Genomic DNA, 15348 nt, shown 5'->3' on the forward strand with positions numbered 1-15348 from the left:
TCTTTTTCTCATTTAGTTAACCTGTTTAATAACCAGTTTTCTTGCAGTAGAACTTTTAAGAAAATGACAGGTGATCTTTATAGGGTTACCCAAAATCCTAGGGAATCCTTAAGAGATTTTATTACCAGGTTTCGTAAAGAGTTGTTGGAGATCCCGAATCTAAACCCAGGTGGCCAAGTTGGGGTTAGAAAAAGGCTCCTCTTTCTATGATGATTTCGTTATGACTCCATGCAAGTCATTAGACGAAGCAAGAAGCAGAGCTCTGAGATTTATCAAGCTAGAAGACGACAAGAAAAACTCTAAGGCCGATATCCCGAAGTATGACCAGACGAACAGGAAATCCGAATCCCCGGGAAAATCATATCGAGCAAAGCCTTACTACAAGCCTGATAACCCCAGGATTAATGCAGTAGATGAGGAAAATGATGATGAATATCCTAAGATCTCTAAATATTGTTTTTCTGTTGATATTGATGGATTAATGTGTGCTATGCAGGATTTAGGTGAGAAAGCCAGGTGGCCAAGGAAAACGGAGAGACCAGGAGCCTGGAAAGACAAATCAAAATGGTGTGCCTTCCACAAAGACTTTGGGCACTTAACTGATGATTGCATTGCACTCAGAAGGGAGATCAGCTATCTTCTCAGCAAGGGCTACCTAAAAGAACTACTTGGCACGAAGAAGGGAAGAGTGCAGGATCCCGAGAAAATTCCTGAAAAGCCGACTCCACCACCAACAGATGCAAGAACAATCATGTTCATATCCGGAGGATCCGACATCTGTGGAACCTCTTATTCTGCTGCAAAGAGAAATGCTGACCAAAGAAAGTTAGAAGTGGCTGACAGGCTAACAAAGACATCTATTCTCACTAAAGAGAGGATTATATCCTTCGATGAAAGGGATAGAGTAGATGTTTAGGATCCTCATCATGATAGTTTGGTAATAACTTTATATGTGGCTAAAAATTATGTTCGCATGATCCTCATAGATGGCGAAAGCTCTGTCAACATTATTCAATCAGACATGCTGAAAAAGATGAATATTCCTGAGGATGAGATCGTCCCCAGTTCATCAGTATTGATCGGATTCAGTGGAGAAACTAAGAACATAATTGGGGAGATTAAGCTCCCAATATATGTCGAAGGGGTAAATAAAATGCAAAAATTTTGTGTTATTGCCTGTTTATCTTGTTGCAATATTATATTAGGCAGGCACTGGATACACGAGATGAAAGCAGTTTCCTTCACTTATCACCAATGTGTGAAACTCCCAAGTCCGTGGGGAGTTATCAAAATCATCAGTGACCAACAAGACGCAAAGAATTGCTACACCTCTTCCATGAAGTGTACTGCCAAACCCTAGCAGGCATAGCAATTACAGAAGCCAGCACGAGGCATAATGGAGGCCAGGGAAAAAGAAATCAAAGAAGTACCTCTTTATCCCGAGGATCCTGAGGTCAAAGTGCTGATAGGAACTAGCATTCCTGAGGATATTGAGTCAAAATTGCTCGATTTCCTCAAATCAAGGCTGTCAACATTTGCATGGAAAAATGAAGATATGACAGGTATTTCCAAAGATATTATAACACATAAACTTGGAATTGATAATTCTTTCAGGCCAATCCATCAAAAAAGAAGAAAATTTGCACCTGAAAGAAACATAATTATTCAAGAAGAAGTAGAAAGACTCTTGAAGGAAAAAATGATTAGGGAAGTTCAATATCCCCGATGGTTAGCAAATGTGGTGGTCGTACAGAAAAAGAATGGCAAATGGAGAGTTTGTGTGGATTTCACAGACTTGAATAAGGCTTGTCCTAAAGATCCATTCCCTCTACCACACATCGATTCAATGGTGGATGCTACAGCCGGCCACGAGATGCTGACATTTATAGACGCATCCTCAGGATTTCAGCAAATCCAGATGGAGCCCTCAGATCAAGAAGATACGGCCTTCATGACTCCCACAGGTATTTATTGTTATATTTCTATGCCCTTTGGACTTAGAAATACAGGTGCAACCTATCAGAGGTTAGTTAATATGATGTTCAAAGAGCAACTGGGGGACACAATGGAGGTCTATATTGATGATATGACGGTGAAGTCCAAGAAAGCTGAAGATCACCTTCAAGATCTCAAAACAGCATTTGATATCCTCGACAAATACAATATGAAGCTGAATCCTTTGAAATGCCATTTCGGAGTGAAGGCTGGAAAATTCTTGGGATACATGGTCACCAAAAGGGGGATAGAGGCGAGTCCAGAGCAGATACAAGCTATCCTGAATCTGAAATCCCCAGAATCAGTCAAGGATGTTCAAAGGCTAACCTGCAGGATAGCGGCACTCAACAGATTCATATCCAAAACCTCAGAAAAGTGCAAAGAATTTTACGATATCCTGAAGAAAATCAAGAGGTTCGAGTGGGCCAGTAAGCATGAGGAAGCTTTATCATCCTTAAAAGCTTATCTTTCTTCTGCTCCTCTACTGGTAAAACTCGAGGAAGGTGAGTCTCTATCTCTATATCTTGCTGTATCAAATAATGCTATAAGTGCAGTGTTGGCTAAGGATCTCGAAGGTCAACAACATCCAATATATTATGTAAGTAAAAGTCTCTTGGATGCTGAAACCAGGTATTCTTATCTTGAGAAATTAATTTTAGCACTTATTATGGCATCTACTAAACTTAGACATTATTTTGAAACTCACCCTATATGTGTTAAAACTAACTATCCTATTAAATCTGTTTTGAGAAAACCAGAAATGTCAGGTAGAATGGCAAAATGGGCAGTAAAGTTAAGTGCATATGATAAAACATATGAACCTAGGACTGCTATCAAATCCCAGGCATTAGCAGACTTTGTGGCTGATTTCACCAGTGAAGTTAAAGAAAAGGCAGACTTGGAAGTCCAACAACTTGAAGAAACCAAAGATAAGTGGACTCTATACATTGATGGTGCTTCAAATGTTAGAGGAACAAGTCTCGGGATTCTGCTGAAATCGCCACAGGGGGACATTATACCTCAATCCATATCCTACGGATTTCAAGCCACAAATAATGAGGCAGAATACGAAGCTTTGATAGCAGGATTACAACTAGCAATCGACATGAAAATCAGGTTTATTCAAGTACATGTTGATTCATTATTATTAATTAATCATTTTAATGGTTCTTACACTGTTAGAGGAGAAAGACTAATGAAATATCTAGAGCTAGTTAAAAACTAGCAAAGTGTTTCGAAATGTTTGATATTTCACAGGTACCTAGAGAAGAGAATGTTGAAGCAGACGCCCTAGCATATTTAGCTTCATCCTTCAGGATACCAGAAGGTGTCAAGATCCCTATCATACATATCCTGAGCCCAGCAATAGAAGAGCAAGGTGTCAATGAAATATCAAAAGATGATGAAGATTTGGGAGCCAAGAATCCTGAGAATAATGAAGTTCTTGGATTATCCCAATAAAGGAATATATTCAGGATGGGGTTATCCCCAAGGATGAAAACCCAAGAGTTTTTCGCATAAAGGTAATCTCATATACTATAATGAATGATATATTATACAGAAAATCTCTTGCAGGACCATATCTTAGGTGCTTGGAGAAGGCAGAAGCTCAAGAAGTTCTTCAAGATATCCATGATGGAGATTATGGGAATCACACTGGGGGTAGAGCACTATTCTCCAAGATCCTAAGGATGGGGTATTTCTGGCCAACGATGAAGAGGGATGCTATGAATTATTCTCAGAAATGTGATGCATGCCAGAGACATATCAACATTTTGCACCAGCCAGCAGAACCATTATATCCTATTATATCCCCTTGGCCTTTCATGAAGTGGGGGATGGAAATCGTGGGAAAACTACCAAGAGCTCCGGGAGGAAGAGTCTTTATGTTGGCTATGACAGTTTATTTCTCGAAGTGGATCGAAGCGGAAGCCTTTGTTCAAGTCAGCGAAAAAGAAGTCATCTCATTCATCAAGCGCAATATCCTGACCAGATTTGGGATTCCGGCAGAGATAGTGTGTGACAATGGCTCACAATTCATCGGCAAGAGAACAACTAACTTCTGTGCAAGTTAGGGAATCAAGATGATCACATCAACACTTGTCCACCCTCAGGCTAATGGACAGGCTGAATCAAGCAACAAAATCATCATCAATAACCTGAAAAAAAGTTGGGGTCTAAAAAAGGAAAGTGGGCCGAGGAACTTCCTTTCGTTCTTTGGGCAGATAGAACCACTTCGAAGAATGCTACTGGTCAGACTCCTTTCTCATTAGTGTTTGAAGCTGAAGCAGTTATCCCCACAGAAATGGTTATCCCAACGGCCAGAGTCACTCATCAAAATCCCGAGGATAATACTCGAAGTCTACTTGAAGACTTGGATGCGGTAGAAGAACTCCGGGATTTAGCAAAGATCAGAATGGCTTCTTATCAACAGAAGATAGCAAAGTCCTACAACAAGAATATCAGAGTTCGAAGGTTTCAATAAGGGGATTTGGTTCTCCGAAAAGCTTTTCTGAATACTACCAATCCTACGGATGGCAAGCTCGCACCAAAGTGGTTAGTTCCTTACCTGATCGATTCGGAAGCAGGAAAGGGGGCATACAAATTATCTACTTTGGATGGTGACTTACTACCAAGGGCTTGGAATGCTATACATCTCAAAAAATATTTCATGTAAGATTTCTATTCCGAGGATAACTGTTATACTAAACAGTCAAGGTATGTACTCAAACTTATACTTTTATTCATTTTTAATATTATTATTCTTCAAACAAGGTATTGACTTAAGCATCGGAGGGGTGTTAGCAAGGCTAACACCCACCCCTCACTTAGAGTTGACTGTTTTGTAGATATGAGAGAATAAAGTTATCTTGGGCCTTCGTCGCCAGTATCTAAAGGCCTCTTCGCCAGCTTATCCTTAAGGTATAAGGGGTTTTCACCTTTTCTAAGGTTTGAGGGATTTTCATCTCTTCTTAAGTCGCCTGTAGAGCACGATTATTCAGCCTTAGTTTGAGAGGCGGGGCTAGCATATGAAATATAGTGACTTGTTACCTCGTCATCCTCGGCTATTGGTTTGAATCACAAGTTTATGGTAGACGTACCATAATCTAAGTTTAAAGAGATTTATGTCTCTTCTAAAGGGCCTCGTCGCCAGTTCATTCTTAAGGTTTAAAAGGTTTACATCTCTTCTAAAAGGCCTTGTCGCAAGTTCGTTTCAAATGGTTTAAGAGATTTTTCATCTCTTCTAAAGGGCCTTGTCGCCAGTTTATTTAGGCCTTGTCGCCAGAACTTCTAAAAATATTATCTGGATAATACTAATACTACAATTCTATTGCTATATCCTCAGGATTAGAGGAGCATTTTAAACAATGGTCTTATTGCATGATTAAGATGATTTAGACAATATCCAGGTTAATTGATGTACGGTTCTGGTATGATTTACTATTTGTGAATATTTCATCTTTCGTATTATTTACAAGATAAAGTTTATGACTTGATGTTGGTTTATTGAATTAAACTTAAAATGTTATTAAATAATTCCATTCCTAATAAACTCAATTTTTTCTCTAAAGATTTAATAAACAGGGATTTCGAAGAACTGATCTATTCTCGTAATGATGTCAACTTTAGTCGGTGCTAAATCATAAAATTTTGGTGCTACGTGGAAAACAGTTTATCATTAGAAAATTTAATAGCTCAAATTGGTAAAAAGCAGCTGTCAAATTTTGAGGACAATTGTTAGGGCCCAAATTTTATAGTCGGATCTATGCTCAGGATCCCGAATATGCTCAGGATCCCGAATATGTTCAGCATTCTCGAATAAGTTTAGTATCCTGAGTACTAATAAATAGATATTTCTCTTGGTGTTGATTTATAATTGCAGGTATTAATTGTTGATTTACTCCATGCGAAGTACACGGTTGGTGGTTACATAAAACGTGTGGAATGAGTTATAACAGCTAGGATTAAGGGCCAAGTAATGGTTGATGGTTAAATGTTGACTGTTATCCTGAAATCTCGCACTTATATTTAATATTAGCACGTGTGGGACCACGTTTGATGAGTAACTCCCAAAAGAATAGGTCAAAGACTGGGATGAACATTAAAGAACGTGGATAGAATCAAAAGAAGAGTTCCCCAACGGCTATATTTGAAGACTCTTTCAGTTCCGGGATACTCGGAGAGTTAGTTAGGGATTTCAACCTATCCTGCCGATGCAAGTATTCTGAGGATTATACTTCGGGATATCCAACTGTCCTTTATTATTTTTGTTTGCAGATAAGACCACGTGTTTAACGTGCTAATGAGAACGTGGGTTTGTAACGGATATTAATGAGGCTTCGTCAACTCAAACGTGGGCAGCAATAAAGACTTAGTCTAGGGTTTCCGGAATAATCGGAATAACAGTTGTAACCTTCTTATTATAAATATGAGCTGATAGTATTGTTAGGTCACACACAACACACTTGTTTAGCTGCTAGTACTCACTGTATCACTTAGCTCACGATCACTTATCAGCTCCAACCTTTGTAATCACCGATTTTATTATTAATAATATTGACGGTGATAGTTTTCACCGTCCGGGGGTTTTTTGTGCCGGAGATCATAATAATCAAGCGTTAATTCGACCAAAAGTTAAGTTCATAATCCTTAACCGAAGCAATTCGACTAAGGATTAAGTTATAAACTCTTGACCGAAACGAAGATTATCATAATCAAGGGTTTTTTCCCTCGTAATCATATCTTTGTGTTCGATTTTATTGTCAACAAGATCTTCACCTCACGCACTAATTTGATCAATAGTTGCTTTGTCAATTTTTGACTGATACAAGTAGGTTGAGCTAAGGGTGCTGGAGTGTTAAAATCCAATATCCTAGGCATCAGAGGAGTTTGATCATCCACCGGCCTCTTAGTCTTCTTCAAGTCTTCTATCTCTCGAAGGATCCTTTGGTTAGTCTTGTTTTGTTGCTCCATGTAAGCCTTAACCTGCAAAAACATAGAGGAAATATCATTGTTAGTATTAACCACCGAAGTGGCAGCAACGGTTTTCGAGCTATGGAAGACTGGTTGTAATAACCAAAATTTTAAATTGTTTTACAGAAATCAAATAATAATATTATTAATAATAATATAAATAAAGCTAGTTAATTAAAAAATAACAAATGTGTCTTATTATTAGATGTTATATAAAGTATATGACAGTACGTATCAAAAGAAAAATTGAAACAACCAGATAAGATCCAAGTTAGGTTTGGATAGAAATAAAATAATAATAATAATAATAATAATAATAATAATAATAGATAACAAATTGAAAAAGACTCCATTCTGTGTAGATAATAACAATTCATCCATATCCCAATCTTCACTTGAAAGTAACAGTAATTATAAATGCATATGGAACCTTTCAAGTTTCAACATTCACACACTCACACCTTCCAAACTCGACACTAAATTCCGATGACGAGTCCAGCAAACCGATATGAACCCAAATAACAAAACAGTTCCTTGTTCACTATCTCTATTCCATAACCAACCCCCACCACCTCTGGACCACCACCGCGTGACATCACAACGAAACCGGTTAACCGACAAGCCAATATAAACTCAACACAATATCTTTTATACCATATGTCCATCTCCATGTTGAATACCAAGAAAAGAGTAAATACAAGAGTTGGATTATAGAACTTCCACTATCACACCTCAAATTTATTCCCGTTAAAGTTCCGACGACGGCGGCTTTGCGACCTTCGGCGAGCCAAAAACAAACTAACGCTACATATTATATTTCGTTAATGATATTGGGTCATAACGTTATGTTCAAAAACCTCTGGTAGGACTCAAAATAATTTCCGCGCAACTTACTAATTTTCCGGCAAAGCATTGAAGAAGAATGAGTATTAGTAAGGTTTATTTTAAAATCTTATTATTTCATCAATTTACTAAACTTGAGCTTAGTCAAATTGGTTAAGCCAAAAACCATATTAAACAATTGATCAGTGGTTCAAAACCCATCCCCCACACCCTCTATTTATAATTTTTGAGACATATTTTAAAGTTAAACCACTTTATTGACCCATTATGATTTAAATTCTTATAGTTATATAATATATAGAAAACAAACTTTTCCATGCAAACTCGTATTAATATATTTTTAGATGTCATGAACTATGTTAAAATAATTCTTACATAAATCATAGAAATATAATAGTAACTATAAATATATCATAGGATACGTATAACTCTATTTTACTTTAGACAATGAATATTATTATATAAAATACAATGTTCTGTTTAGATTAAAGAAAATTTTTTTCATAATTTTATGAACTTATTTTAAATATAAAATAACTAAAATATTATTTATTTCTTTTAATAATAATCATTACTAATCAAAAGAAAGTTATATCAAAGTAAATCAAAGAATACGTATCAACAATAGATACATTAACATATAATATTTTAAGTCTAAAACCACCATTTTGGTTACAGAAAGCTAGTTTAAATAAATATACGGAAGATTTAAATATTATAAATATTATTTTAATAAAAGATATATAACTCGTATGTAGATTACAAAACTCGCGAACAAGTTAGCATTACTTGGAACATTAAAGGTATGAATCCTTAACCCTACTCTTCATTGCTTTCATATTCAATTGATATAAACCCATTGATTTAATGTATATTTTATAACTCCTTACATCTTTGAATTATCAATTCACTTGGATATCCGTTATATTCCAATTCTGATTAAACATTGGATTTAGCTTTCATGTCATGCGATAGTATTATGTTTTATTATACTCATTATCGCAATATATTTTCTATGCGTTATGAGAATAAGATTTGTATTCCGATACCCTGAGTGCCGCTTCTCGTGAAGTGTCCCACGAGCATGTTGTTGCGGCATCGACAACATGTGCACCAACAGTGACGATGAGATCAGTTCACGGCGTCTCTTAAGTACAAGTGTGGTACATATGGCTATTAGGAGGCGTATGGATCGATCATAGGATTAATATTTAGGAGATGGATAACGGCTATGCCAACTCGCCATCTCATGTTATAAATATGCAGGAGTAGCTACCAGTATCTTGTCACGTTTTATGTTCGCTCATGGGTATATCCGTATGATATGTTTTAATTTATTTAATAAGACAAATTTAAGTTCAATCTAATTACATTTCATTAAATCATTAACTATTTGAGCTTATTATTCCGTACTGAGCATTCGGCTCATTCCGTTATTTTTACTTTTTTTATATACAGGTCAACATGTTACTTTGGGCGGGATTAAGAGCGAGGAATAAAACATCAGGATCCTAATATAATATCTTTTCAATCGTGCTAGTGTATAAATTAACCTTAAGTTTTTCTTGTCTAATGTGCTATACCATTGACAGATAAATACATAAAATTGTGTCTTTTGTTCAGAAACCATTTTATTGTGACACGTCAGCTATTCCGGGCCGGGGTGTTACACTGGTAGTTGAGTCTTGTATCCAGCATTAGTAGACCGTGGTGCTCCCATGATTGGAGGAGGCATCGACGGCAAAGTTCTTGATGAGAGAGGAGCCGAAGATGGCATGGTTGATGAAGCAGAGGTTGATTGACAGGCCATTGATGGTGATATGGGTATGAAAGTTTGAATATTAATAAGGTATTTTCTGGATTATAACACCAATTGCCCCACGGTGGGCGCCAAATTGTTTTGGACAAAAATCTGCTAAGGATAATGTATCCAAATCTGTTATGTGAGGTTTAGTGCTAAAATGATAACAGCGAATATACGAACGAAATGGAGATGAACACCGTGATTTGTTGTGAGGAAAAACCCCTTGATCTTGTTTAGATCAAAGGAAAAAAACCCCGGGTGATGACAAATCGTATATCACCACTTTATTAATCAAAAATCGGGTTACAAATGGTTGGAAGCTATGATCAACGATTACAATGATTACTAAGGGTGTATCTAATGCTAGAATTACAGAGTAAATCGTATGCTAGGTGGGTTGTGTTATGTGTTTTTCCTAACTGATCAATAGCTTTAATATATACAAAAAATAAGCTAACAATAAGTCCTATTTTCATGGCACTACTCCCACTAGCTTAGTCTTCACTTTTGACCACGTGCTGAAGGTGTCTTGCAGCGAAATATTAGGTAGACCACGTCTTGGAGCCGTTATATCTATCAAATATTAATCTGCACATAAGAAACAATCGTTAACAATACCAATTACTGAGGCTCCTTAATCCTGACATAGCTCTGGAACTCTTCAGAAGGATAATTGATCCAGACACGTCTTCAAGAATAACATATCCTCGGTACTCAGTTATTTGTGACTCAACAAGAAGTCCTATAAATCCGCCATTATCCCCACTAAACGTGTTACAGCCATTTGACCACGTGCCATATCTTCTTAACTGCGAGTTAGTGGATAGACTGAGTCTTCTAACCGTTACACCTGCTAAATACAAGACTACACATGAGAACAACCGTTAATTAGCAATAAGTACTGAGGATCCTTGACCCTGATATGATCTGGAATACATGCTAAGGATAACTGATCCAGACATATGCCAGGATAACGTATCCACAGTGTCAATTTTCCGTGCCCTAACAATGATTAAAAACCACCTAGGCTAGATACCCTAAAGTTTTAGTTATCAATTAATTGGAAAATACTTGTTATGGAATTTGGATCATAAAATATACACTTAAAAGAAAACCCGAACATGACCCCCTAACCCTCTCAAGAAGACACTTATGGGTTTCTAATGAGTTTTAAGATAGAGTTTTATGTATTAAACTCCCTTACGATTATTTAATTAATTATGAATGGGTACCTTTATAATGAAATCCTACCTTACAGCGTGGAAATCAATGGTAGTTTGATAAATTCAATTGACTCGATAGGCAATGTTAACCAATCAAACCTAGACTGACTCCTTACGAAGAACTAAATCTAGCAATCTTAATTAACAAAGATCTAACAAATTACCTATCACTTTACAGGTCTTTAGGTTAGCAGCACACTTTTAATCTTTTGACTAGTAATATTATTCCTATGATCATATTCGGATCCAATCATAAACTAGTCAAAGCCACACACTAGATGACCTAACAAAATCATGTTATATGAAACAATCATCAAGGATAATGTGGAACAATAAAACTCATCAAAAAAAAAAACAAGCACACATATGCATCAAGTAAATAAAACAAAACTGTTTACTAATTCATAAAACTATAACAAAAAGCATAATCCAAATACAAATCAAATATTAACAATGGTTAATCAACAGCCTAGGCAGTCTATAACGTTTAGCCTAGCATAGGAAAATCAAACAAAACAGTCATAAAAGAAATCATGGTGAAAAACAATATAAATGAAAGATTAAAGGTGATAAACCCGTAGTCTTCGACTTTGATCAAGTAGCACTTCACCAGTTGATTTCTTGCCTTCAAAACCACCAAAATATGCATTCCAAAGCTCCAAGAAACTCCAAAATCGGCTGCTGGTCGAAGGTTTGTTTCAGGTTAAGGTTAAGAGTGTTTAAATAGTGAAATTGGGCCTTAAACCTGACAAAATACAGAACTTTATGGAAAGTTATCTCTAGGCGCTACGTGCCCAAGTAATGGGTTTCTGGCCATGCAGCGTGGCTTGCTCAAAGGCTGCCCATTAGCCAGTCCGACCGGCTGGTTCTTCCGGTTCAATTCTAATTTGTTCCGGTTCTTCGTTTTAGCTTATTTTAACTCGTTTTTTTGCCCTTTTCAACCACGTTCAACTTCCAGAATCTACAAAACACAAATATGTTAGTAGTATACAAATATTAACTAAAGACAAACAAAATAATACAATAAATATACAATGGAAATATATATAAATATCAATCAGTATATCAAAAAGTCTACCTTATGCTGAAACTAAGTGTTTCGGTCAAAAATTAACAAAGTAACTTTTGATCAAATTAGTACGTGAGATAGAGTGCTTGAACGAAAAATGAGTGAACACAACGATTTGATTACGAGGAAAAAAGCCCTTGATGGTGAGAATCTTCGGCACAAAAAACCCCCGGACGGTGAAAACTATCACCGTCAATTTTGTTAATAACAAAAAGGTAGTTACAAGTGGTGGAGCTGATAGACGATCGTATGCTATGTATTACAGTGAATGCTAGTAGCTAAACAAGTGAAGGTGTGTTCTAATGATCTTATCAGCTCGTTAATATAATAAAAGAATACAACAGAATTTCCGAGAAATCCAGGATAAAACCTAGACTAAGTCTTCCACTTATCCCTTGCCTCCCACGTTCAAATTGACAAAGCCTTATGAAAAACCGTTGCAAACCCACGTCCTTAGGAGCACATTAAACACGTGTTTATATCTGCAACACAAATAGAACAATAAAGGACAGTTGGATATACCGAAGTATCATCCTCAGAATACTTGTATCGGCAGGATAGGCTGAAATCCCTAACTAACTCTCCGAGTATCCCGGAACTGAAAGAGTCTTCCAATATAGCTGCTGGAGCACTCTTCTTTGAGTCTATCCACGTTCATCAACGTTGATCCCACGTGCTAATATTAACTATAAGTGCGAGATTTCAGCATACAGTCAATATTTGACCGTTAACCATTACTTGGCCCTTACTCCTAACATTTATAGCTCATAATACACGTTTTCTTCAACCACCAACTGTGTATTTTGCATGGACTAAATCAACAATGAATATATGCAATTATCAATTAATGCCAAGAGAGAAATATCTATTCATTAGCATTAATACTCAGGATACTAAACTTATTCGAGAATCCTGAACATATTCGGGATCCTGAGCACATTTAGAATCCTAAGCTGACAACAGATCCGACTATAAAATTTGGGCCCTAACACTAAGTATTCCCGTTTAGAAAAGTTAATTTTAGCTTTAGTTATGGCATCTACCAAGTAAGACACTATTTTGAGACGCATACTATTTTTGTTAAAACTAATTATCCTGTTAAAAATGTTTCGAGAAAGCCTGAAATATTTAGTAGGATGGCTAAGTGGTCTGTTAAATTGAGTGTTTTTTATTTAGTTTATGAGCCTAGGACAACAATTAAATCCCAAGCTTTAGCTTACTTTATGGCTGATTTCAGTAGTGATATCTAGCAGGAAGCTTTGACTAGGAAGTTAAACATTTAGACCAGGATAAGGGTAAATGGATATTATTTATTGATGGGGCCTAAAATGTTTGGGGGGGGGGGGGGGGCAACCTTAGGAATCATCCTAAAATTGCAACAATGGGACTTAATACCCCAAGCAATCAGATATGATTTCCAAGCCACCAATAATGAAGCTTTAATTGCTGGTCTTCAGTTGTCTAAGGATTTAGAAATTAAAAAGATTCATGTATTTGTGGATTCATTATTGCTTGCTAACCACTATAATGACTCTTATTCCTTTAGAAGTGAAAATCTAACTGAATATATTAATATAGTTAAAAATCTGGCAGAGAAATTCGATTATTTTATTATTGAACAGGTACTGAGGGAGGAAAAGCTGAAGCAAACGCCTTTGCAAATCTTGGATATGCCTTTAGGATTCTGATGGAAATGAAAGTTCTGATCATATATATCCTGAATCCAGCTACAAAGATGCCTTCACTCGATAAAAAGGAAACAATAAAAGATGATGCCAAGTAGGATGCCAAGTAGGATTCTGAAGATACGGCTAATCAAGATCCTCAACCTAATCAGGAATCCTGGATTCAACCTATCAAGAGATATTTGAAACACAACGAGATCCCTAAGGACGAGAATCCTAAAGCTTTTTGTATGAAGTTATCCAAATTTGTAATCTTAAATGATATTTTCTATAAGAAATCCTTTACAGGTCCATACTTGAAAAGTTTGGAGGATCCTGAAATACAAGAAGTGCTAAAAGACATCCATGAAGACAACTGTGGGAATCACATTGGAGGTCAATCATTGTTCTCCAAAGTCCTTTGGACTTGTTACTATTAGCCAACCATGAGAAAGGATGCAATGGTCTATGCTCAAAAGTGTGATATTTGTCCAAGACATAGCAACATTCTTCATCAATTGCCTGAACCTATCCATCCGATCGTATATCCTTGGCCCTTCATGAAGTGGGGAATGGATATTGTGGGTAAACTACCAAAGGCTCTAGGACGAAAGGTTTTCATGTTAGCAATGAAAAATTACTTTTCCAAATGGATTGAAGCAGAATTTGTCCAAGTTAGAGAACAAGAAGCGATCTCCTTCATCAAGATATATACCATGACACGTTTTGGAATCCCAGCCGATATCATTTGTGACAACGAGTCTCAATTAATTAGCATTAGAACCACTGGCTTTTGTGTCGCATGGGTAATAAAGATGATTACTTCCACACCAGTACATCCTCAAGCCAATAGATAAGCGAAATCTTCAAACAAGATCATTGTCAACAATCTGAAGAAGAAATTGGGGACAAAGTAAGGAAAGTGGGCTGAAAAGCTACCATTTGTGTTGTGGGTAGATCGAACTACAAGATCCTGCCTCCAGAATCCTTTCTCTTTAGTGTTTGGGAACAAATCAATGATTCCAACCGATATGGTGATCCATACTGCAAGATCCTGTCTCCAGAATCCTGAAACCAACAATCAGGATCTTGCCAATGATCTTGACGTAATAAATGAACTCAGAGATTCAGAAAGAATCTGTATGGCAGCATATCAGCAAAGGATCACCAAATCCTACAACAAGAACATCATAGTAAGAAGATTTCAAGTGATAGATCTAGTACTAAGAAAGGCATTTTAGAATACAATGGATCGTAAGGATGGAAAATTAGCACCCAAATGGGAAGGACCATACAAGATAGAATTTGAGGCAAGAAAATATGCATATCAATTATCTGCTACGGATGGTAGGATCCTGCCAAGATCCTGGAATGTTGTTCACCTTAAACTCTACTTCGTGTAAGTTAGAAATTTATTTCTAACTTGGTATGGAATGTATTCTAACTTTACTATTTTAATTATTTTTATTATTATATATGAAGCCCATTACTGACTTAATCATCGGAGGGGTGTTAGCCGATCTAATACCCACCCTCACAAAGGTTCAAGTGTTTAGCAGAATTGAGATCCCAACTAAGAAGTGAATGCATTCCTAGGGGTTTGGCCACCTCTCTAAGTTTAAGGTATAAAATCCCTTCAAAGGTTTAAAGGTTTCACCTTTCTACCAAATGGGTTTGAACACCTTTCCAGGAGCGCACATGTTCACATGTAATTCAATATTGTGGGACCAGTTCATCTTAGTTGGTGGCTGACAATTTCGTTGTTGTTGGTTACTG

The sequence above is a fragment of the Bidens hawaiensis genome, unplaced genomic scaffold (genome assembly GCF_021521415.1).
Source record: "Bidens hawaiensis isolate Kalapana, Puna unplaced genomic scaffold, B.hawaiensis_p1.1 tig00010099_1, whole genome shotgun sequence".
In the NCBI taxonomy this organism is placed as follows: domain Eukaryota; kingdom Viridiplantae; phylum Streptophyta; class Magnoliopsida; order Asterales; family Asteraceae; genus Bidens; species Bidens hawaiensis.